A 25,954-nucleotide genomic window follows, 5' to 3' on the forward strand; every position below is an offset into this window, starting at 1 on the left:
ACAAATAAGAAAAACTAAAGCTTAGAGAAAGATGGATATTAAATTATAGGTGTAGGTAGGTATTATGTGACTCACTAAAATATAAAAATAAAATGAAACACCAACTTTTTTCTCTCCTTTATGCCACAGAGAGAAAAGTTTAAATATACTTTATGTAAAATATTTAAAGGATTAATTTTGAACAAACACTAAGTAGATTTTATTTTCTATGTATATTTTTAAGTAGATTATAAATAAAAAACTAAAATGAATTACAAGTGTGGGCAATAGAAATCTTCAGGTTTCAATAAGATTATCCATCTCGTAATAAAAAATACAATTTGATTTTTCCTAATTATAAGCAGTGTACTTACAGAGATCAGTCACTTTTTATTTATAATTTTCATTAGAATGTTGTGATACCAGTAAACCATATTCCAAATGTGTTTCAATAAAGAAATACCTTCATCATCTAGAATATGGAGCTAGGCTACTCTTACACTTTTATTATTAAAATCTAACACAATCAGATGATAAATTGCAAATTCCATGGCTTGCTTTTTTTTTTTTTTTTTTAATTATAGCTTTAAAATATTCTCAAAGGCCAGGAGTGGTGGCTCACACCTGTAATCCCAGCACTCTGGGAGGCTGAGGCAGGCAGATCACTTGATCTCAAAGAGTTCAAAACCAGCCTGGGGCAATATGGTGAAACCCCATCTCTACAAAAAATATGAACATTCGTTCAGCAGGGTGGCACATGCCTGTAGTCCCAGCTACTTGGAGGCTGCGGTGGGAGGATTGCTTGAGCCTGGGAGGTGGAGGTTGCAGAGAGTCAAGATTGTGCCACTGCACTACAGCCTGGGCTACAGAGGAAACAAAGAAAAAAAATTCTTACGGCCACTTAGCTAGAAAAGATCTCATCGAAATACAATAAAGAATATGAAACTTTCTGGCAATGTATTACATAGAACAGTAGCACTCTTTGTAATAAAGTGCTCATTTGAGACAAATTAAGTCATTCTCTTAGCCCCCTTTTCCTACTTGACTGAAATAAAATACTTGCTCAGTTGACAAAAACCATCAAATAATTCACATTTTAGTCGTAATTGAGTTTGTACTAGCTTGTTTAGAAATAAAGTCAGCAAACATTATCTGCATCATAAAGTGTGAATCGCAGTTAGATTATTAGCTTTCAATGCTTTGCTTGGTAAGAGGGCTACCACATATCTCATTCCTGAAGACTCTGTTCCTACAATCAACCCAACAACTAACAGCTGTGTATCACATGTTATGTAAATACTCAAGGTTCTCTATTCCGTATGATCCTCATAGCAACTCAGGCTACAGAGCTTAAGTGACCTGCTCCAGGAAGGAGGTGGTCAATGGCAAACCTAGGACTGGATCCCAGGTCTTTCACTTGTTCTGTTCACTCAACAAACATTTATTGAGCACCAGCTTCACTGATCACTGAGTACACAATAAAGAACAAGGCACTGAAGGTCTTGTTTCCCATGGACTTGACAGTCAAGTGGGAAAGACAGGAAAACTCATAAAACCATGCTTTATATAGATGGAAGTAACTGAGCAGCTACTCTAGTCCCCAGGATTCCTCCTCTTAATGTGTCATCTTTTTCCCCATCAGTTGGGTCACACCCCCACAGAAGCCGGCCACACTGACCACTCATGCCAACATAATCACAATAAGGCACTGCATAAACCCAGAGCCAACCTTCTCTGACCACCTCAACCCGTTGTTAGGTAGGGTAGACATCACAGGTGAGGAGATGGAGGCCCAGAGAAGGTGAGTAGCAGATTCCGGCCTAGAGGCAGGAAGTGATCAGCAGGGAGCCATGACTCACACCTGTAACCCCAGCACTTTGGGAAGCTGAGGCTAGAGGATCGCTTGAGGCCATGAGTTTGAGACCAGCCTGGGCAACATAATGAGACCCCATCTCTACAAAAAATTAAAAAATTAGCCAGTTGTGGGAGTGCATGTCTGTAGTCCCAGCGGCTCTGGAGGCAGGAGGATCTCTTCAGCCCAGGAGTTTAAGGCTGCAGTGAGCTATGATCATGCCACTGCATTCCAGCTTGGGCAACAGAGCAAGTTCCTGTCTCAAAAAAAAAAAAAAAAAGAATAAAAAAGGAATTGATCCTGACTCAAAGACTCAGAATCGCTTTCCTTCTTGACAAAGCCACCTCTCCTCACTTGTTAGATTATGTGTAGCCTTTATGGTGGGATTACCTCCTGCCTTATTCAGCCCGTCCTCATCCCGGCATACCACTCAAAATCTGAATGAATTGCTCAAGGGCTAAGATCTTTGTTCTCTGGGATACACACTTTCCTTCCAACTGCCGCTCTCCAGATAGGTCTGTCAAGAAATCAGGCCTTTCTCCCTCATTCTTATAAAAGAAAGCAGCTAAGGTATTATTGATGGAATCAAAAGAAACTGTTAAGAAAGGTAAGCACTTGTTTGTGAAATGCTTCATCCATATTTGTGATACTAAAGAATCGTGGGATTAGCTTTGGAGAATGAGATCAGCTCAGGAGGCTGCTGTTCACAGCTAAACTGTATCCTGATCCTCCTACTTGCTGTCAATGGGTGACCTCACCAAACAAATTTAGGAAGAGCCCTTCTGAATAGGGCAGCTAGGATCCAGTAATACCTGGTCAGGTGATATTTAGAATCTCTTTCCACCCTAAGAACCTATGATTCTATCCTGGCAAAAAAATGTCTGCAAATCAAACGCTTCTAAATTAGATCAAAGTTTAAGTACACTGAGGGAAATTCTGTTTTTATAGCTCCCATTTGTCCTTGATACGAATTTTGATACTGGGTCAGGCTTTTTAAAGTTGAACATACTTTGGTATACCTTACGATGCTGTCATTTTTGGTTAGGATTTATATGTTTTAAGGATATATACACATACTTCTTTTTTACAATATTTGATTTAATGTAATGTGTATGTATTTGACTTAAAGTATTTCAACCTGTGGTTGAAATTTTCTAATTGATTTTGGGTTATTTTATTTTAATAGAGACACAGTCTCCCTATGTTGCCCAGGCTGGTCTCAAACTACTGGGTTCAAGGGATCCTCCTGCTTCAGCCTCCCAAGTGCCAGGATTACAGGTGTGAGCCACCACGCCTGGCCTCCCTATTTTATTTTTTATTTGCCATAATCATAGTCCTCCAAAAAAATGATGGTTATACGTTTTTAAGAGTGAGAAATAATATTTTCATGATTTTAATTCCTTTTACTCTTTAAATAAATAAAGTCTATTCCTCAAGGGCAGGGATATGGTCTGTGTTGCTCACTGCCCTAATCCCCATGCCTGCCACAGTGGTTGGTACATACTCAGTACTGAAAGTACTTGTAGAAATGAATAAAAATATGTTATAGTAACATTTTAAGGTTACTTGATAATCTTTGCCCTCTTTGCCTTGAACAGAAAGAATCTAAGTATTTTACCCTTATTTGAAAAGATGAAAACAAATTCCTTAGCTGTGAAGGTTAGAAATAAAAAGCTCTTCCAATAGCACATGAAGAAAAAACCCCATATCATCCCTTAAATAGTTTTACACACCTACTGTGTGCCTGGCACTGTGCTGTTCTCTGCAGGATCAGACGATTAAGACAGTACTCTGAAGGTTAAGTCAAGTGCTGTACCATGTATGTTCCAATTTTAATTTGTTCTCCTCTGTTGATTTCTTAGCACATAGTAGGTATCACATACACCCAAAATAAATCACCAGCCAAATTAACTGTGGTCGTGGTAGTAATACTGCTGTCCTAGTGAGGTGTGGGTCTGGTTTCGTAGGTTGTGCCCTTTGTGCATGAGGGAGGGGTAGGACCAAGATGGACTTGCCCCAAAGTCACCAAATCTGGACTTTCAGCCTCTTCTGTGTTTTGGGTCTATATGGATGTCTTTTTCCTTTTACCTCAAGCCTACTCTTCTTTTCTTTCTTTTTTTCCTTTCCCCTTAACCCTCATATCTCTTTTGTCTTCCCCTGGCTCAACCTCTAAATCCTTCGAAATACCACAAAGATAAACTGTTCTATAGAGGTTCAGAATCACCTAATATATATTTACTCAAAGTGTAGGGTTGACAGGGCAAAATTGAGAAGTTCTTAGGGAAAGAACTCCAACTTGAGGGGGTCCATGTTAAAATTTGGGTGTAGGGAAAAGAGTAAAAAGAACTCTAGACATACTGCTTTGAAATCCTAAGGGAATAAATATCAACCCAGGGCATGAATCTGTTTAGTCTTCCATTTCCATTGCCTTGGGAGACTCTGATTTGTAAGTAAGCACCCTTTCTACAGAAGAGAAGGGCCAGAGACAGGCCTGGATCCTTGTCTGTAGGTCTAGCCATCCACCTTGGGGTTTTGTTGATGTTGTTTATGTTTAGCACCTCTTCTTGCTTTCCTAGTTTAATTCTGTTACTATTAGGACATAGCATTCCTCTGTTAGGAAATGTCAGTGACTATTGTCACTAATCCTGTTTTACTTTTTACTTTTATGGGATTTGGTCATGGATCCCATTTGTCTTTTTGATCATTCACAACTGCAGAAATTAAAATCAGCGTTCTCAAAGTTATTTAATATCATTTGGAAATTTGTATTCTGTTAGGCACAACCTCCTTGGGTTGCATTTTATTTTAAATTTAAAGAATGTGGTCTGAGAGGACAAAGTACAGTTAATAAACGGAGATGAACTTACCCGTTTTTCTGTCTTGGTACTTTTTGTCAACTGGTTAGTTTCTCTTGGTTCTCCTTTTCCTTTGGGATTTACTCTGTTTTAACTTCTGGGGGTGCAAAGAGAGCAACAAAGAGAAGGATTTTGGACTAAGAGACATGGTAGACAGAAATGTACATGAGCAAAGGCCCTGATACAGGAAAGAACATGGAACATTCCAGAATATTCTAGAAATGAAAGTTCATGGGCTTGTAAGCTAGAGAGGATAGGGAAGTGGTAAGAGAGAAAACTGAAGAGTTCAGCAAGGACCCTAAAGTGCAAGTGCCAAGGCCATTTAAAGGTTTCAAGCCTCATCTTATATATAGGCAGGGCAGTCATGGAAGGGATTTGAGTGGAGGAGGAGATGCAGACCATGGATTGCAGAGGGATCAGAGCAAGGGGAGAGGTCATTGTGTCTGAGGACTAGGATGGCGGTAGTGGGTGAACAGAAGTAGATATTGACATGCTGGTGCTACGTGTGGAAACAGAGGCCACTGCAGGGGAGTACAAGGGGCTGTGATGAGTCTGCTTTAGAAGCATTGGGCTTGAGGGGCTTATGGTGTGACTAGGTAGAAATGTTGGATAAGCAGGTAGATACACAGGTTTGGCAAAGGTCTGAGCTGGAGGACTAAATTTGGAATTTCATCAGTTTACAGATGATCATTGAAGCTATTGGGGCAGATTGTTTTGCTTAGAAAGAAATTACAGTGACAAAAGAGAAGAGGGCCTCAAGAAACTGGAATCTTTGGAGGCAAAGCAGAGAAGGTGTTGCCGGCATAGAACCACAACAAGTGGCTGGAGGGGAGGAGGGGAACTGTGGGCCTTAGTTTCAGGGGCAAAGGGAGTGGTCCATTTTGTTCAATGCAGCTAAGATTTCAAGTGAGATGAAGCCTGGGTGTGTGTCCTGCAGCTGCTCTATAGGGAGGCCATTAGTCATCTCTGCAAGAACAGTTCTGTGGGACAAGGAGCAGAAGCCATATTGGCGAGAATTGAGGGAACCTGAGAGGTGAGGAACGAGGAACAGAAACGTGGCTCCGGTTTGACTGTCAAGGAGTCAGGCAGCAGAGCAACAGCTGGAGGAAGGCAGAGCTCCAGAGGAGATGATAGGTGGATCCCGTATGTTTTTCAGAAGAGAGAGGACCTGAACCTGTTTAGAAAGAGCAAGAGAGATGGCAGGGTGTAGGCATGGCGGGATCCTGAGGACAGGTGGAGTGACTGGCTTTAGATTATTTTATTTACTTTTTATAGACTTTAAACTCAGAAGGAAAAGATTGACCCACGTTCGGCTGTCACTGTGGTCTCACCTTCCTCCCACCATTCTGGGACCCTCCTCCTCACATGGGGCCCACTGTACTCCCTTGGGAGTCCTGGCCAGGAAAGGATCCTGGCTCCCCATTAAAGGCTGTTCCTCGTTCAACCAGATGAACTCCAGCATCCTTTTTACTTTGAGCAGGAGACAAAAGCTGAGGATCAAGTTCAAGGTAGGGGCCCATAGTATTGAAAGAAAAGCTAATAAAATAGGATCACTGTCTAGAAATATTTCTCAGACCACAGAGAGAACCAATGAGTTCCATTCTGTGCAACATGCTGGTCTGGTGTTTTTTGAATTAAAATAGGCTCTTGTTAGCATTACTTTAATTGATTTTAAGTGCAGTGCCTATATGCAGAGAGAGTTTCTAGATTTCAGGCTGAGTTGGACCTGAGTAGAGTGGATGCTCATCAGGGAAGAGCTAGGCTGCTATTTGCTGGCTTTCTCTGGAAAAAAATTACTGGATTTGCAATTATAATTTTTCCTCTTATTTATTTTTCCTTAACATTTGTCAGAGCAGTTTTAGGTTCACAGCAAAATTGAGCAAAAATTATGTAGAGTTCCCATAAACCTCCTGCCTCCAAAAAAGCACAACTTACCACAAGATTGACATGTAGAACCAGCGTGGTGCATTTGTTGCAATTGCTGAAACACTGACACACCATTATCACTCAAGGTCCATACTTCACAGAAGGGTTCATCTTAGTGTTGTACATTTTATGGATTTGGACAAACGTATAGTGACATATCTGTGCCATTATGGTATCACATAGAATAGTTTTGCTGCTCTAAAAATCCTTTATGTTCCACCTCGTCATCCCTCCCACTCCCCCCACTTTTTTTTTTTTTTTTTTTTTGCAGTAGGTCTCTTTCACATAAACATAAAAATGTGTTTTTCAGCCTCACCTGTTTGAAGATCTTGACACAACCTTAATAATAGCTTTGTTTTGGTTTGAGTACACAAAAGAAAAATTCAGTCGCTGACATGGAATGACATTAGAGCAGTAAGTCACTCAGTTGTCTTCCACATCTAATGCTAGTTTTATTCTTCTCTCTGTTAGTTTCTCTTCCTCCCTTTTGAAGCTCTCTGTAGTTCCCATTTCAGCAGAAGCTTTTTTCCCTCCTCTGGGCAGGCAGACCTGTCCTTGATCCTGACCTCCCACCTTGCAGAGGGCCAGTCAGTGAGGATGTGTATGGCCCTTCCTGGCATTACAGAGTAAATTTCTGTCCCTAAAAGGCCAAGGAGGAGAAACTTTGGCTTTTTAAGTTGCTTATGATAATGTCTCAGGCAGAGGGCAGGGAGGTTAAAAAACAGGTAGTTTGGGAATTAAGGGGTTAAAGCATTAGCGCTCACAGCTCCACTGTTTACGCATCACTACATTTTACAGAAAATAGGCTGCTTTAAATCCTAGGGAAACTGGTCATTGTATGTTCTGTGGTTTGAAAGTTGTCGGAGACAAAAAAAGAAAAATGTAAGATAAATGGGACTGAAAATACCAATTCTTCAGGTGAAAGGCTTCCTCAGAGAGAAGCTGCTTTTAATCCACACATTGTTCTCCATTTCCTAGTCTTTTTTTTTTTTTCTTTTCTTTATCTTTTCTCAAATGGGATTGGCTCAGCATTTTCAAGTGTTGACTGAGCCCCTCCTGGGCCTCCAGCATCCCTCTGGATGCGCTGAAGGAGGCAGAGGAACAGAGGGACCCCTTTCCGTGTGCCTTGGGCTTGACTTTTGCTCCTTCTGACTTTGCCATATTTCTGTTTCCCTAGCATCTTTCTCTTGGCTATGCTAGCCTCATCTCAAGTGACAGTCGCCACGAAATCCCAGGTTTGATGCACTAGTTATATTTTCTAATACCTATTCAAACACATGTAGGACTATTTAGAAGCCGTAAAATGGTCATCACGTGCCACCTCAAATAATCCTGCAGCTCTGCAGTGGTGCGACGTCCTCTATTTGGGAGCCCGGATCTAGATCACAGCCTCCAAGAGCTGGAAAGAATCCTGCAGATTTCCTGAATTTCATGAATTCCTTGAGGCCCAGGGAGGTTCACTGTGCATGGGCAGCATGGTGTCCCTCCTCCTGCTGCTCCCCAAATCTCCAGAAATGCATAACCAACAAACGGGCTTTCCTCGGAGAGGGCTGCTTCTTCACTGGTCTCTTTTCTCACATTTAACTGTCACAATTTTGTGCCGCCTTGGATTTTTTTTTCCAACCCAAAGGAAAATGCTATTAAAGACTGGCCACCTGCCTCCAGAAACATAGGATCTGTGTAAACTGTCTAAATAATTTGTATGTCTCTCTCTGAACTACTCTTCACTAAACACCTACTACAGGTGTAGGCTCTGGAAGTGACAGCAGGCCACAAAAGGACAAGCGTCCTGCCCTCTCAAGAGCTTATATTGTAGGGGGAATGAGATGGACAGAAAGGGGAAATAGGTACCATTAAGAGAATATGCTGAGCACAGTGGCTCATGTCTGTGATCCTATCACTTTGAGAGGCTGAAGTGGGAGGATCGTGTGAGCCCAGAAGTTCGAGGTTACAGTGAGCTATGATCATGCCACTGCACTCCAGCCTGGGTGACAGAGCAACACCCTGTCTCAAGGAAGGAAGGAAGCCAGGCAGGGAGGGAGGAAACATTATATAGTAGTAAATATAAATGTATCTACAGAAAATGAAAACAAGGGGACATGACAGTTGGTTATCAGGGGAGTGAGGCTGCTTAGATGTGGGCTTCGGGAAAGAAATTGCAGAGGCAGGAAGAAGCTGACCATAGGAGAGCATCCCAGGCAGAGGGATCAGCTCATGCAAAGGTTTTGGAAAATCTTTGGGAAATACCAAGTTAGTTCAGTTTGACTTGACTGCAGAGAAGGGAATGAGGTGGAGCAGTTAGTTGGACCTCACTGGAGGCTGTGGGGAATGATTGAATATTGGCTCACAAAAGGTAATCACATCCCTGAATTCAGCCCTGGAAATGAAGCAGATTGGTTCCGCCAGCGGATCAGAGCACATGCATTGTTGCAGTTTGTCATGTGGTTACTTTAGGATCTCTAATCTAGATTTGATCTGTGGGGATACTAGTGGTCCTACCTCAACAGAGTGTGTCTGCACCCTGCTTAGCACAACGGAGCTTCCTCCTAACCACTAAGGCCTTCTGGAAAGTCCATACTGATAGAAAAAGAGACTTGCATGTGCAAAAGAAACCAAGATTTTTAAAGTTGGTGTTTGGATCATTCTGCCCTGTACCACTCATCAAAGGAAGGTGTTGGGGATTGGCAGTTAGTATTGGCTGGGTTTTCTATGAGAGAGTTTTTTTTTAGGGAAATGAACTTTTTTGATATTCAGCATTCTTTCCAGAGGTCCTTTCTGGGTGGAGTTCATCCAGGCAGTACATATAAACAGTGAGATCAAGGCATTTTGTTAAAGGAGAACTACAAGTTGTGCCTCTAACAAATGACTCCAGAAGAGCATATGCGGTTTGTGCCTTTAGATTTTTTTTTAAATTAAAAAATGTCTTAAAATTTAACACATGTACATGTTAAAATTTAAAAATATACCATGAAAAATGACTCTGCCTCCTATTTCTGACTGCCAATCCCCCATTTTCCTCTTTAGAGACAACCACTGTTAACATTTTCCTATGGATTCTTCCAGAGATATCATATGCACATTCAAACATATATGTACATACCACATATGGGTTTTGAAAGGTAGAGCTTTCTTAATGTTTGGGTGTATGGCAGCTGCTTAAAGGTTAGGGAAAAATTGAACAATATTGAAAAAAGAACAATACAGGATGAATAATATCACTGGGATACTGATTCCTGAGCCTGAGTGACTTTGGGGGCTCATGTAAATAATGCAGATCATTCCTACAGGAAAAAATATAAATAATACATACAGTTAAAGTGAGCTAATTCTATCTGTAAAGACAATGTTTTGAAATAAAACAGGACCTTGAATTTTCTCATTTTGTCTGTAATAGGGGAATCTTTGGGAGTCTTGTCTCTCTCTCTGTCTCACTAAAGCTGGATAGTGATGGAGCCTCTGAGCACTGTCTTGCATGCTCCTTGGCGCCTTCACCTTGGCCCATAAGTAAGGGTGGTTGGGAGCTGTTCCTAGCAACAGGCATCCCCCTCCCCCTGCTGGAAAGCAGGCAGTGTGTGCCTGGTGAGGACTAGATCCTAATCCAGTTGTTATGGGTAGGATGCACCTTTTCAACGATGGGCTCAAAGTATTTGCACTAGAAGATACCAAGATAATCATTGAGAAGTTTATGAATTCATTCCCTCTTGTCCCCTACATTGTCTCCAGTGGGACTGCTGCAGTCTCCAAATCCTGCTCAGGCTGAGCTGTTCTGAGACTGCAGATTCGAGTCTGTTCTCTGCTTGAAGCCCCGTTGGCCAGCAGTGAGTGTGCTCAGACCCCAGAATCCAAGTCATCTTTCTGGCATCACCCAGAGTTTGATCTCCTAAACATTAATTGTTGTTTCACAAATTGCATTTCCCAAGCTGCTTGAAGCTTTTCTTAATTTAGGAAAGAGGAATCAACAATAGATTATGGGAGGCTCCCCACCACTATTTTTCCAGACTCAAAAAACTCTGTTAGATAGTAAGATTCTCAGAAAACCACACAAGGCTTACCTTAGGCGTATGATGGTTTGATTTTATTTTTTTGTTTTAAATTTTTAAATTGTATTATTTGTTTGAGAGAGGATCTCACTGTGTGGTCCCAGCTGGCCTTGAACACCTGGGCTCAAGTGATCCTTCTGCCTCAGCCTCCTGAGTAGCTGGGATTACAGGCTTGAGCCACCACACTCAGCTTTTTCCAGATTTTAATGTGCTTCTCATGTATATCTAATTTGATCTCTTTGGGGTGGCCGGGGGAGGACTATTATCTACATTTTATAAATGCAGAAATTGAGTCTCAAAATAGCCAAATCCCATGATAGTTTCGTACAGAAAGTAAGTCACTATCTGCAACAGAGTTTCCCCCAAAGTAGAGGGAACACTGACCCTTCAATAGACATCTAAAGAAATAGAGTTCCAGGGTCAGGGGAGCTTGGCAAACAGTGCCATCCTCTTGGAAGCCCTATATAAAGAAGCCTGTTTAACTCAGTGTTTCCCAAATTTACTTGATCGTTAATCCTCCCCTGCCTCCACTTGGTAATATCTTGCACCACGGTTTCTCATAACACTTTGGGAGACGCAAATCTACAACATCACCATGGAAAACAAAAATGTAATTTTTGAGTAACTTTAAAAAAAAGTATCTCTATTTAAAATAACTTTAGCTCTAATTCAGAAACTCCAAAAGTTATCCCCATGGCTGTCAGCTAAGAGTAATACTTCCAGATTCATGGAGCGGTATACAAGGCACTGTGGGAGATGTTTAAAATCTAGTCTAAGTCTCAGTTAGTTACTAGCTTTGTCTGTAAGCCTCAGTTTCTATACCAGAAAATGGTATTTATTCCTGTTTCATGGTCATTGAAGAGGGTAAATGAGCCAGCTCGCACACAGCACTTGACACAGAGCCTGGCACATAGTCAGTGCTCAGAAAATACTAACTTTTTATTTTTAGTTCATGAGCTCCAAGCAGATTTGCTGTTCAGAAGAGCCCAGTGGCCTCTGTCTTAGGGATGGTAATGGGCATGGGCCAGAAAGAGGTGCCATCGAGATTAGATTAAACCTGAGAAAGTTACAGTTGGTTGAAGTGTCTAATCCTATGTAGCTGGAGTAAAGCACGTGTACCAGATTATATTATTTTCCTAGGACCACCATAACAAAGTACTACAAACTGAATGGTTTACACAACAGAAATGGATTGTCTCACAGTTCAGAAGGCCAGAAGTCTGAGATCAAGGTTGTCGGCGTGGTTGGTTCCTTCTGAGGGCTGTGCGGAGGAATCTGTTTCATGATTCTTCCCAGCTGCTCGTGGGTTGCTGGCAATCTTTGGTGTTCCTTGGCTTGTAGACACATCAACCGATCGATCTCTGCCTTGGTGCTCACGTGGCGTGTTCCCCATGTGCTTGTCTCAATCCAAGTTTCCCCTTTCTGTAAGGATGCCAGTCACTGGACTGGGGCCCACCCTATTCTCAGATGATCTCCTCATAACTGATTACTTCTGCAGCAACCCTATTTCCAAGTCAGGTCACATTTTGAGGTACTGGTTTAGAACTTCAACATATGAGTGTTTGGAGGACACAGTTCAGCTCACAACATGAGTGTAGTCTGTCAGTCCCTGGAAGAACCTTCAAGAGGAATTTGGCTAAGCATCCAGTTGTTGCATCTTTTTCTTTAGAACTACTTTTTTTTTTTTTTTTCCAGTCACCTTTATTAAGGTATGGCTTATATACAACCAAGTGCATCTGTTTTTAAGTGTACAGTTTAGTGAGTTTTGACAAATACACTGCCCCAATTAAGGTATAGACCGTTTTCGTCAGGTTAGAATTTCCTCCTGCTCGTTCCCCGGCAGCCCCTCTCCCATGTCCTAGCCCCCAGGCAGCCACTGCTCTGCTTCCTGCCACTGGAGATTAGTTGTAGCTGTACCTTTTCTAGAGTTTCATGTAAATGAAATTATACAGCATATATTTTTTATGCTGGCCTTTCGGCTTTTATGTTCTTTTAATGTGAACTGTGAGTCCACAGGAATCGAGCATGGAAGTTTTTAATAACCATAAATCCAGCCTTTAGAATTCTGCAGCTATTGGGGCACAATCTTGATAGATCTTTAAGGAAAAATTTATTGTTTTCTTACTGTGCCCGTAGCCCTGTAGGAGACACCTCATACCTTCATTAAATCCCCAGACAGCCCTGTGAAGTAAGTGTTCTTTTCTCCATTTATAAAAGAGGCAGTTTCTTAGGGAATCTTTTTTTAAGTCTTTGATGACTGCTACCTGGAAAATGGGTTGAACTGAGAGATTTTTGAGCTTTTGCAAAAAAGCATTTAAGAATATTGGCATATGCCCATAGTGGTGTTTGTAGCGAAGTGTTACAAGGCCACTGTAAGGATTAAATGAGATAGTGATGTCAAGGGTTGAGAATGGTGCCTAACACACAGTGGGCACCCCCAAATGCCACCTGGCATTACTGTGATTAGCAGACTCACAGGCTGTCACAACCAAAGCCCTTCTGTGATGATCCAGGCCAGCACTCCGCCCTTCAGGGCCCTGAGGTTCCCCCCATCTCCAGGGAGGACTTGACCTGTCCCTGTCCTTCACTCCCGTTCCCCCAGCAGCTTTGCCTTCTGGGTTTTTATCTGCAGCTAAAATGTAAGCTTTCCTCTGTAAAGAAGAGGTTCCACAATGGACAGGTATGGGCACCCCACCAGTGGGGTTCTGCTGCCTCCTTTTTACAGCATGAGAAGGCTTAGCGACTTTGGGCAGCAGGTGTGGGCAGGAGCCTGGAGCCCAGCTCTCTGAACTTCCAGCCTTTAGGAAATTAAAACAGGGAGATGCCAGCCCAATGCTGAGATATTTTAATGCCATGCCAGTTCAAAGTGAGGACGACTCTTACTATCTCAGTATCTCGATATCTCCAGGCAAGCTAGAGGAGGAGTTTGTAGGCATGAATTGAAAGCTAATAATTTTCCAGCCTCCTGTTTGGGACATAGCAAACATTTTAGAGCTAAAATATGGAATCAGCCGACACTGTCTTTTTAGCAGTTATTTTTAATTTTGGGGGTTTGGGGGAGTTCTAATTTGTCAAATTTCCTCATCCCTTATCTTTCACATCACTTCAGAAATACGTGTGAATTAAGGTCAATTAGCATGTGTCGACATCCACCTCAAACTAAATCTCTAAATTATCTTCGTATAAATCTTGAAGAGGTAGTAATTTCAGCTTAAGTGGCAATTAAAAAGCAAGGATTATACTTAATAACCTCTGGGGGGGTACCTGAGGTCTTCTGTTGTAAAGTCTTGACAAATACTGTTAGTCATCAATAATTTAGGGGGATATCATCTGACTTCCATTTAGTTTTACATGGTTATGAAGGCTCCAGTTCTCTCTGGGGAGATGGCAGAAAGAAAATAGCGGGCACATGTGTGTGTGGACTCTGGCGGCTGTGCTTCCCAGGTGCTTCTCAGCTGTGGCACTGAGCAAACCACTCAGTCGCCCTGAGCCTCAGTTTCCCTTTTCTCAGAAACGATCATAAACCAGATCTTTTCCAGCCCTGAATTCATTTGCTATTCATTATAAAAATGCTAATATGCAAAATCTATTTTAGAGCTACTAACTCAAATATAGTCCTGTGTTACGGGATTAACATTAATTTAGTTAACTGTATTGTCAGATTTGACATTGAGGACATATTCATGCTAATTAGAACAGGTACAGTGAATAGGCTCTCACTCGAGCTGTCTCATTAAGACTGAACTGAATTGATTTTGATGCTTTCTTATAGATTTTTAAATTAAGAGTAACAAATGGTAGCAACTGGCTCCGAATAGATAGACTTTTACCTAGAGCAGCCACAGTCCCTCTCCACAATTATTTTTTGCATTTCAGATATGCTAATTTGTTACCTCCTCCCATCTTTCTCTTTATTCTTGTCCAACTGAATTATATTAGTACAACTGAATGTATCTTTAGAGAGACACGTGATAATCACTGCTTAATTTGTTTAACATTTTAATACCCGTAGCCTGAGTACATGAAACAGGATATCGAGTGTGTTATTAGCAGATAAAATAATTCCAGTGATGGAATTTATTTTGAGTCTTAGTTTATATAAATGGTTGAGTGACTGTTAATATCAGGTCATCTCCTCTAAATGGTGATAAACAGGCCAGAACGTTAAGTGTCGTTATTATTAACTTCATTTCATTACTTCTAGTTTAGGATTTTCATTAGCTGACCAGAGCATTTTCAAATAACTTAGACTTAGAATATTTTTTAATTTGTCTCAAGAAAACATGTTTCCATAAAATACTGGACTGACTTAGGAACAAGAGGTTAATATTTTAGTATCACGCACATACCAGAGTCTCATCTTTTGCATATTTGCCATAGATAAGACAAACAGGAAGGAGGTATGTTCTGTACTTCTGAGGGCACTTTTTCATTTACATGAGGATTCTTTAAGCAGTGACTATCTAAGACCATCATTAAAGTTAGGCATTTCTGAATACAGGTGAAAATCATCACTTGTGAGATTTAAGCATAAATGTAAAAGTCGGGCAAATTTTCATTTACCATGTCTTAATTGAGAATTTATATTTTAAAAGCTTTGAGAATATAATAAAAGCAGGAAAAATAATGAATTTACCATGTATTATTCTTGTAATTAATAATATCAGAAGTTCATTAGTACACATTATCCATCAGCAGAAAAGATAATACTTGTAAAGTTTACATTTATAATAAAGTTTACTTTGTATAGCACAGTGTCCTGTGCAGTATAAAGTGTGTTGGGATTTCACAGTAAGTTCAGAATCACTGGGAAACAGAGGGAATAAGGAAATAAGGATAGCTGGCGCAGTGGCTCATGCCTGTAATCCTAACACTTTGGGAGGCTGAAGTGGGAGGATCACTTGAGGCCAGGAGTTTGAGACCAGCCTGGACAACATAGCAAGAACCCATCTCTAAAAAATTTTGTTTTAATTTTTAAAAAAGGAAAAAGGAATAAGGATGGTATGTGAGCAACATGTGTAGACTGGTGTTTTGTAAGTGTCCTTAAAAATAATCATTAAATCTTTAATATGTTTGCAAAATTTTGAAAATCTTCATGAAAAATTATAGCTTTGGCTAGGCGTGGTGGCTCACACCTGTAATCCCAGCACTTTGGGAGGCCGAGGTGGGCAGATCACAAGGTCAGGAGTTCAAGACCAGCCTGACAATGTGGTGAAACCCCATCTCTACTAAAAATACAAAAATTAGCCAGCCATGGTAGTGTGCACCTGTAGTCCAGCTACTCAGGAGGCTGAGGCAGGAGAATCACTTGAACCCAGGAGGCGGACCCCGCCTGGGAGACAGAGAGACAGAGTGAGACTCCGTCTCAAAAAAAAAAAAAAAAAAAAAAAAATTATAGCTTTGCGTTTTACAAATTAGTTTGTTTCCCTTTCTGCTTTTATTCTCCATACTAAAGTGTTTTCTAATATTTCATATGGTTATTGGAGAGAAGAAAAAGTTTATGTGAAGGAAGGTGAAAGATGGTGAGCTGTGGTGCACCTACCTTTTAAATTCTCTTCTGGAATGCCATATTAATGTTTATTTAGTGCCTACTGACTGTCTTGCCCTGTGCTAGAGACGGGGGGTACAGCAAGCAAAATCCAGTTCTACCCTTGCAGAGCCTGCAGGTAGACTGATTTCCTAGGGTAATTCTGAGTACCATATTTCATTTCTGAAAACACTTTGCCCTGATTGGGGGACCCACCCTACCCACTCTGAATCTGTCTCTTATAGCTACAGGAATCCAGAGTCAGCCCCGCAGAGCTGTTTGGCTGCTGTATTAGTCTGTTTTCACGCTGCTGATAAAGACATACCCGAGACTGGGCAATTTGCAAAAGAAAGAAGTTTATTGGACTCACAGTGCCACGTAACTGGGGAGGCCTCACAGTTACGGTGGAAGGTGAAAGGCACATCTCACATGGCACATGGCGGTAGACAAGAGAAGATAGCTTGTGCCGGGAAACTCCCCTTTTCTTTTTTTTTTTTTTTTTTTTTTTTTTTTTTGGAGACGGAGTGTCGCTCTTGTTGCCCAGGCTGGAGTGCGATGGCTGACCACAACCTCTTGCCTCCTGGGTTCAAGCAATTCTCCTGCCTCAGCCTCTTGAGTAGATGGGATTACAGCCATGCACCACCGTGCCCGGCTGATTTTTGTATTTTTTAGTAGAGATGGGGTTTCTCCATGTTGGTCAGGCAGGTCTCCAACTCTTAACCTCAGGTGATCTGCCCACCTCGGCCTCCCAAAGTGCTGGGATTACAGGCGTGAGCCACCACGCCCAGCCTCGAAACTCCCCTTTTTTTAAACCATCAGATTTCGTGAGACTTATTCAATATCACGAGAACAGCATGGGAAGGACCCGCCCCCATGATTCAGTTATCGCCCACCAGGTCCCTCCCACAACACATGGGAATTATGGGAGCTATAAGATGAGATTTGGATGGGGACACAGAGCCAAACCATATCAGCTGCCTTCTTGTCATTTTTAAAAACTGCAGTATTACCAGCACTCCTAATGTCCCGCTTCTCAGAGTGTGGGCTGATAACCCAGAGATTCCTCAGCGAGCACAGGCTGCCTCGTTCCTCCTGGTTACTGGAGTTTTTACTGTGCAGGGTGACTGCATCAGTGTTTCTGTCCTGGGAAGTATTATGTATTTACTTTATTTCCACAAAATCTCTATCATCTTGTGAGTGTTTGATTTTCCTTTACTTGACATGTGTGCCTATTAACAGCATGAAATTGTGGGGTTGGTTTTTTCTTTTAATTGACATTTGGGCTGGGTAGGTAACAAATCAAACAGCATTTGATGCCTGCTGTCCCAAGGGACAAATCACTACTGAGGTCACTTACTGGAAAGAGATCAGAGCACTCCATCATAGAGCCTTGTCGGCTTGCTTTGTCATCTTCAGTACTGTGTATTCATTTTCTACCAAGTACCAAAAATAAAAAAGGATTTCATGAAGTACTGTGGGGAGTTGATAGGAAAAGTAATTGGATGGTACTCACCACCTGATTTTATTCTGATTGCATCTGCAGGCTTTCAGCTGATGCCTGTGATGCTGTGAGCTCATTTAGTGGTGAACTTTCCATCAGGGCCAAGGATCTACCTGATGCTCTAAAAATCAGGCTTCAGCCCCAGGATCTTCAGGAGGAAGCCACACAGAGAGGGATCTTTCAGATTGGTTGGCGGGAGGACTGAAGCAAAATGCAGGAGCTGGGGCCGGGCGCGGTGGCTCAAGCCTGTAATCCCAGCACTTTGGGAGGCCGAGACGGGCGGATCACGAGGTCAGGAGATCGAGACCATCCTGGCTAACCCGGTGAAACCCCGTCTCTACTAAAAAATACAAAAAAAAAAAAAAAAAAAAAAAAAACCTAGCCAGGCGAGGTGGCGGCGCCTGTAGTCCCAGCTACTCGGGAGGCTGAGGCAGGAGAATGGCGTAAACCCGGGGGGCGGAGCTTGCAGTGAGCCGAGATCGCGCCACAGCACTCCAGCCTGGGCGACAGAGCGAGACTCCGTCTCAAAAAAAAAAAAAAAAAAAATGCAGGAGCATTCTCTTCTTACAAACCTCTCTCATTCAAAAGGGCCCACTTGCAGAGGGATCAAGTAAGTTCCTCCCGTGGATAAACAAGATCTATAGGGAAGCACACAGGCATTAGCCTGACCTCCTGAATATGTAAGTAGACAGGAGGTTGGGAAAATGAGGTGAAACTAGTCTGATCCCTCCTCCCTGACACACACCCCTGTCCTCCTGTCTCTCTCATCTCCTATATTTTCCTTTCCATCAGTTTCTTTCTCACTCCCTCCCACACCACTGTCCTTTCCTCACTTCCTGCTCCCCTTCCCTTTCTTCTAACTTCTTGGCCTCTTTAGAGCTGCTGTCTGTCCCTTTCCTGCTTCTCTGACCCTGACCCCTTTTCTTCTCAGACAAAATTGCATTTATCCGCTGTGTTCTCCCAGCCCCTGTCATTGTCTTGGCATTATATACTGTGTCTTTTGCTTTAAAAACCATCTAATGAAATTCAGCTGGGCTCTTAACAATACCAAAGAAATTCTGTCGCCCATTTCACTTCCTCGGGCAGGAATGCTCTAGCGCAGTGCCGTCTGCTGCCACGGGCAAATGGCCTATTTTCCGCTGGCCGTTGTGGCTCACGTCTGTAACCCTAGCACTTTAGGAGGCCAAGGTGGGTGGATCACCTGAGGCCAGGAGTTTAAGACCAGCCTGGCCAACACAGTGAAATCCCGTCTCTACTAAAAATACAAAAATCAGCTGGGCTTGATGGCGCACACCTGTAATCCCAGTTACTCACTCTGGAGGCTGAGGCAGGAAAATCGTTTGAATTCAGGAAGTGGAGGTTGCAGTGAGCTGAGCAAGATCGTACCATTGCACTCCAGCCTGGGTGACAGAGTGAGACTCCATCTCAAAAAAAAAAAAAATAGGAAAAAGAGGCCTGTTTTCAGAGTCTAAGCCCTAGTGGGTCAGACGCCACCAGATTGCCCCAGACATCTAAGATAGGAGGATGCAAGTTTAGATCCTGGAATATTTTGCCTCTAACTTTTAAACCAACTAGCTTGTTTGAACTTGAGCAACTAATCTAAATATTGCTGCCTCCGTGTGTTCCTTCTTTGCAAAAGATGGTATTGGCTTTCTCTACTGCTTCCTCTGGACCTTACAAGGGTCATGGTTGTTCGTAAAGTCTTTGGAGTTCTGGGATCTCATAAATGGCGGCTTCCTGTGTATGAAGCACTATCTGGATACAAGGTACGATGGTTTTCTAATGCATTTCCATTTTTACAGGAAACTTCTTCCCAGTCAGGTTGATCTTTTAAAAGTTGGTTTGTTTTGTACTCTTGTTGGTTTTTATTTTAAGATATATCTCCAAGAACACAGATGTCTCCTTTACAGTGTGAAAATTGTAAAGAATAGCTCAATGCAATAAAATACTGAGGAGGATGATTGTTCACTGCTGTCTTCAGGGCTCATTCGAATGCCTGCTTCTTAATCTGTGCTTTCAGTGATATCTTCTCACCCATCTGCTCCTAAGCAGGAAGTTTCATCCACCACTGTCCTCTCCAAAATATTCCAAGAAACAAATCTCCTGTGCTAATACCAGGTCTGGCAGTTCAGCTGCAGGCAGTATTGGTCCAAATAGGACAAATGTAACTAAGAACTGGACAGCCCAATGGCCAGAAGAGAATTGGTCTATATTTTCTGAGGACAAATGAATGCCAGTGAATGCCAGATGTCACCTAGGTCCAGGAGGAGTGTTTCTGGCAAATCGCTAGGCCTGGAGCCTATCAACAGGACACATGACCCATTAGGTCTGAGTGTAAACGTGATACTACTTCCCTCAACATCTCTCTGCCTTTTCTTTCTTTTTTTTTTTTTTTTGAACGAGGTCTCACTGTGTTGCCTGGGCTGGGATGCAGTGGCATGATCATAGCTCACTGCAGCCTCGAACTCCTGGGCTCAAGTAGTCCTCCTGTTTCATCCTCCTGAGTCACAGACTGTAGGCTGAGACCACCACGCCCAGCTAGTTTTTTAATCTTTTTAGAAACACTGTCTCACTATGTTGCCCAGGCTGGTCTCGAACTCCTGGCCTCAAGCATCCCTCCTACTTCAGCCTCCAAGTCACTGGGATTGCAGGCATAAGCCACTGTGCTTGGCTCTCTCCTCCCCAACACCTTTAAAAATTTTTATTACCGAATATGTCTTTTGGAAAACTCAGCACTGATTCTGCTTACAAGAGATCGTTACTTTATTTTTAAAGAGCATCACTTTATATCATTGAGACAAATTTTTTTTCCTGTTCTACAGGCGAATCTCAAGCGGCTTTCAGACTAATATTCTAGAACAATGAAAGACATAAATAAGTAAATGATACTCCAATAAAATGACACTAAGTAAAGAATCTTTCCCAAGTAGGCATTTTGCTTATTAAGCACCATATTTTATTTGCTGTTTTCTCCTGCCAGTGGAGGCAAATAGAAAGCAGTAGTGATTAAAATGTAATCTTCCCGATCAGCTAGAGAAAATGGTGTGATTGTTAAGGAATCTCCCTGGGTTGGCTTTTTTTGCACTCATGCTTTTGGAATGCCTTTCATTTCATGACCAGTTCTCCTTTCTTTCAAAGGCGTTTTGAATTCCAATTCTGACCTTCTAAAATGTTAGCTTTCTTAAGATATTTGAATCTCTATGGCTTATATTTTTTAAAAATCATAGACTAGTAAAAATTCAGAACTGGAAAGAGCATTATAGAGCATCTGGTCCGACTGCATAGATTATAAATGGGAAAGCTGAAGTGAGGGAGAAAAGAATTTGCCAAGGCCACATAGCTCATCGGTGACATGGCTTAGGCTAAAACTTGGTCTCTATGTTGTTGCATCCTTGGGAAAACGTTCTGAGTTTAGGTCCCTTACTCCTTGTCAACACTGTTAGAAGTGCCACAAATAGTTTGCTCTTTAAAAGGTAATTGGGGCAAAAGTTAGAAGTGTGATCTTTGTAATGTGGAATTACTAAATATAGGTACGTCTTATTTAAAAATAATACATCCTGGATTTATAAAACCCAGAGAAGTGCAGTCTTTGGGGTATTTAAGTATTATTTAGTTCTCAAAGTATTTCAGACATAATTTGATTGAAAAAAAAATTTTCAGCCCACTACAGCCTCCACCTCCCTGGTTCAAGTGATTCTCTTGCCTCAGCCTCCCGAGTAGCTAGGACTACAGGCATGCACCACCACACCTGGCTAATTTTTGTATTTTTAGTAGAGATGGGATTTCACCATGTTGTCAAGGCTGGTCTTGAACTCCTGGCCTTAAGTGTCCACCTGCCTTGGCCTCCCAAAGTGCTGAGATTCCAGACATGAGCCACCACATCTGGCCAAAAAATTTTTATTTATGTGGGGTCTCTTGTCATCAGGAATTCCCTGTGCATATGACTAATTCTCACATTAAACTTACAAACTCCCTGAGGAGTTCGTTTCCATAGTGTCCTAGCCTGGCATCAATTAGAGCAACCAGCCAACATTTTCTAAATGAATGAACAAATGAGCAAATGAACTTTTTATGAACACATTTATTATATAGAGTAAGTCATGTACGTATAAACCTGTGTATTTTAACTTTTCTTTTTTTAATACAAAAAAAGTCAAGCAAATGGGCACTTAAGAATCTCAGAGGAGGCCAGGCACGGTGGCTCACGCCTGTAATCTTAGCACTTTAAGAGGCCGAGGCAGGCGGATTGCCTGAGCTCAGGAGTTCGAAACCAGCCTGGGCAACACAGTGAAACCCTGTCTCTACTAAAATACAAAAAATTAGCTGGGCGTGGTGGCGGGCACCTGTAATCCCAGCTACTTGGGAGGCTGAGGCAAGAGAATTGCTTGAACCCAGGAGGCAGAGGCTGCAGTGAGCCGAGATCGCGCCACTGCACTCCAGCCTGGGCGACAGAGTGAGACTCCATCTCCACAAAAAAAAGTCTCGGAGGAGGTTCCCAGAGACTCAATTCAGATTAAAAGGAGCACATTTAGCTTTGGATACTCTGCTGAATGAGGACTTTCTATGACCAAATCCAAGAAGTTAGTAAGTTTATGATTTATGTAGAGGCCAATACGTCCTGCTAAATGCACATGGAACTGAGAGTTAGGGGAGTGAATAAAGTGCCAATTTTCTGTGGTAGGGGAGGTGTCCACTTCCTGGGCCAGCTGGTCCCCGCCTTCTCTGTGATCACTGACCCTCCTTCTAAGCCTCCAGCCAGTATGTTCACCCCCAAACACAGACAGGGTGAAAGGAACAAGGCAAATCTCTCCCTCCTCCAGGGAATGCCAGAGCATGTATAGCCTAGTAATAAGAGAGTGGCAACCTTATCTGGGTACACAATGGCTAGCATGTAAAATATCACAGTAAATTTATTACTAGATAATTATAGGCTAAGCCACTTGACCTCAGAGTCAACTTCCTTCTCTGAAATGGTGATAATACCTAACATTGTGCAGAGGTTTCTGATTTCAGACTTGAAGGCCCCCTCTACGTGTTAGATGCTGTTTCATTGCCAACATTTGGTGTCGTTCGCATCTTCCCCCCACAAGAGTGTGTGCAGGGCGACTTCAGGAAACGCAGGCAGTGTACTTGGATAGCTTTGATCATTTTGCTCTCGCCGTGTTTTAGAGCTGGGAATGGAGGGATCTAGAAGAGGGGGCAGACGACCAGACAGACCCTGAGAGTGTGGGAAGTATAGGCGACTGACCCTGTCTTTCAGGATCAAATGAAATCGTCTTGCTTGTCAGCTGAATACAAGCTTCCTTGACCTGAAGCCCATTTAATACTCAGTTCCGTGCATTTGCTCCCTGGCAAGAAAATTAAGAAAAGGGAAGTATTATCCCTAAGTTTAGTTCCATTCCTGTATTTCTTCATTCTGGCCTCTTAAAAATGTCAAAAATCCTATTATGAAGGTAAAATATAGCAGTGTGTCAAGAGTATGTACTAAATGATTTGATTGGACAATTGAGCGCTATTTTTTTTCCATTTTTAAAATTCAATAGTAGTAAATATTCAACTCTGTATAGCATAAATAAAAGCAACTAAAAATTTTTGCCTGTAGCATCATCACCCGGTCCTAATGCCTACTAATATTTTGGTGCATTTAATGCTACAATTTTTTATTGTACCTACACACATTTGCAAAAATGGCCTTTCCCTATAGAACTATTATTACTGAAGCTGCTCTGTCACTTTTAATGCTATGTTTTAGCTTTTTAAAAGTGAACAGTATCTATAGTTGAGCTGTAGAATGTATTTAAATTATTCTCTAGTGTTTTAAGTGTATTTAAAAATATGTAAGAAATCTATTTTAAAAATTAATTCTTCTATAAGAAACTTGTGAAATTCTATTCAGATGTTATTTTTCTCAAGTTCATTTCCTTTTTGAACTAAAAGCAGAGAAATGTTGGCCAATAGTCATTCTTTTCATGGCCTCAGCTTGGTAATCTAATAAGGGAGCTTCTCAGATACATATTTCACTATGAAAAAGAAAAAAAAAAAGGCATGTTGAGGACACTCACTGTATCTGGCAGACAGACTGTGCAGTGAAATAGATAAACAGCAGTAACACCTTGTCCTGCCCCACAGCAAGAAGGGTAACATTTTACCACTTCAGATTAGGGAAGAACTGTAGATTAATTTAACACAGTCCCTGGTCATTTTGAAACAACTTTGAAGCACCCTATTTTTAATTTGTCTTTAATTCTGTGAAATTACGATTTTAATCTGAAAAGAAAAAGCAATACAGCTCAAGTACCATTTCATGAACCTACTGTAATGATTTCATTCTCTACTTCCTTTCATACACTTTGTCCAAGGCACATAATTAGCATCTCCGTCCCATTTTCTTTTTATTTATGTGCACCCCACAATGCAATACTGTGTTACATCAATGCAAAGCACTGCCTTTTTGTTGGGCCTTGCCGCTCAGTGACCTTAAAGTAGTTCCCTGTACTTCTCACTAGGTCTGTAGAAGGCTTGTCTGTCTGTCCATCTGGCTTGTCAAATTTCACTTTATTTGTGCTCAGAGGAAAGAAAGAAACTTCATTTTTTCCTTCTAAATGCCAGACACTCTGTTAGATGTCTTCCCAAGCACTGTCTCATCTACTGCCATCTTTGCCCCTCTGTCGGGTAGGGCAATTTGATTCCCGTCTTAGAGATGAGGATACTGGAGTTAGATCAGTTTGGTAACTTCTCAGAGATTGCACAGGGGGCGGGCGGCTGAGTTCAAACCAGGTCTTCAGATTCCGAAGGAGCAGGGCTTTTTCTCCTGTACCCTTACTTAGGGTGCCCTGTATATGTGACTTTGCCAGTTATATGGAGTTTTGAAAATTGTCTTAACTTAGAAAAATGTTTTCCTTTACTGTTTTGGGATGGAAATTTTTATTCAATATATTGTATACTTTCCAATCTAATTTATTCTGAGGATTGATCTTTGGATGACTTAATTTTAGGTGATTTTAGCAAGTAGCTACTGTCCTGTGAGCTAGAAAACCAATAATCCCACTTCTTATAATGATTAAGAATAAGTAACACAAAGAAATGATAAATGGTTGAAGTGATGGATATCCTAATTACTCTGATCTGAGCATTGTATACATATATGGAATTAATACTCTGTACCTCATAAATATGTACAATTAAGTGTCAATTAAAAATAAAATTTTTAAAATTTTATTACATTCTTAAAAAAGAGTAAGTAGTCTCTATGAATTTGAAGGGGGCTCCTATGAATAAAGTGACTAGAAAGCTTGACATCAAATTTGGATACTCAGGAGACTCTTTTGGGCTAATTCTTCGTTGTTTCCCAAATGGTCAAGATTGACAGAAACTGTTCTCTAAATTATGCATACAGTACTCATCAATTTTGAATCACTGCTGCGTTTTGTTTTGTTTTGTTTTTCTTAAGTGAAATTACCAGAAAGATTATTTTCTTTCTCTTCAGGCTCATTCTGCTATTTAGTTAAAGTCAATGGAGAACATAGAGTTTGGCAGGTGATAGGTGCCCAATAAATAGCACTTGAATGAATGAAGAAACCAGTGAGGCCTCTTTCAAAATACATTGACGTTATGGTTGAGAGTCTTGCTATACAATTAAGTAGCTATGGTCAGTAAAGTGATGTTTTCTTGTAAGAACCTTTATTGAGAGTCCAATGATTGTCATTCTTGAAACAACACTCCCAAGGCAACTACAGATTTCCGTCCCAGGAAGCAAGATCCTTGCCTAAGACACTTTTGATTACCCTTGTCAGACTATCAGAGTTAATCAGAACATTCCCATATCCAAGTATGCCATATAATACAGATGGTGTGTGTGTGTGTGTGTGTGTGTGTGTGTGTGTGTGTGTGTGTGTGTGAGAGAGAGAGAGAGAGAGAGAAAGAGAGAGAGAGAGAGAAATATATTTAAATCGAGGTTGAAATTTGTGGAAAAGTTATGATCTGTATTAAATTCTTTCACTGCTCTACTGAATGTTATGAATTAAAATGTCAGAGAATATGGGTATTTTACCACTGACATGCTTTTCTGGAGCTATCACTAAGAAGCCTGTTTCTTTCTCCAGTGAAGGAGGTAATATGGTCAAACTCAATAGTGAAACGTGACATAAGACAGGGACATACACATTCTTAACAAATAAAGTCATTAAAACGTTCAGTTTAAACTTCAGCTCATTTGTTCAAGGCAGTACCCCTAGGGCTCCCGTTTGAACAGCACGCAGCTAGGTTAGAAGGCAG

The 25,954-nt window shown here is 41.4% G+C and overlaps 1 protein-coding gene across 8 annotated transcripts in view; it reads left to right on the forward strand.

Moving 5' to 3' along the window:
* The window catches only part of KCTD1 (potassium channel tetramerization domain containing 1), a 200,444-nt gene that overhangs the window by 119,369 nt on the left and 55,121 nt on the right, over positions 1-25,954 (forward strand). The window lies entirely within an intron of this gene.

This window comes from Macaca fascicularis, chromosome 18 (genome assembly GCF_037993035.2).
Source record: "Macaca fascicularis isolate 582-1 chromosome 18, T2T-MFA8v1.1".
NCBI lineage: Eukaryota > Metazoa > Chordata > Mammalia > Primates > Cercopithecidae > Macaca > Macaca fascicularis.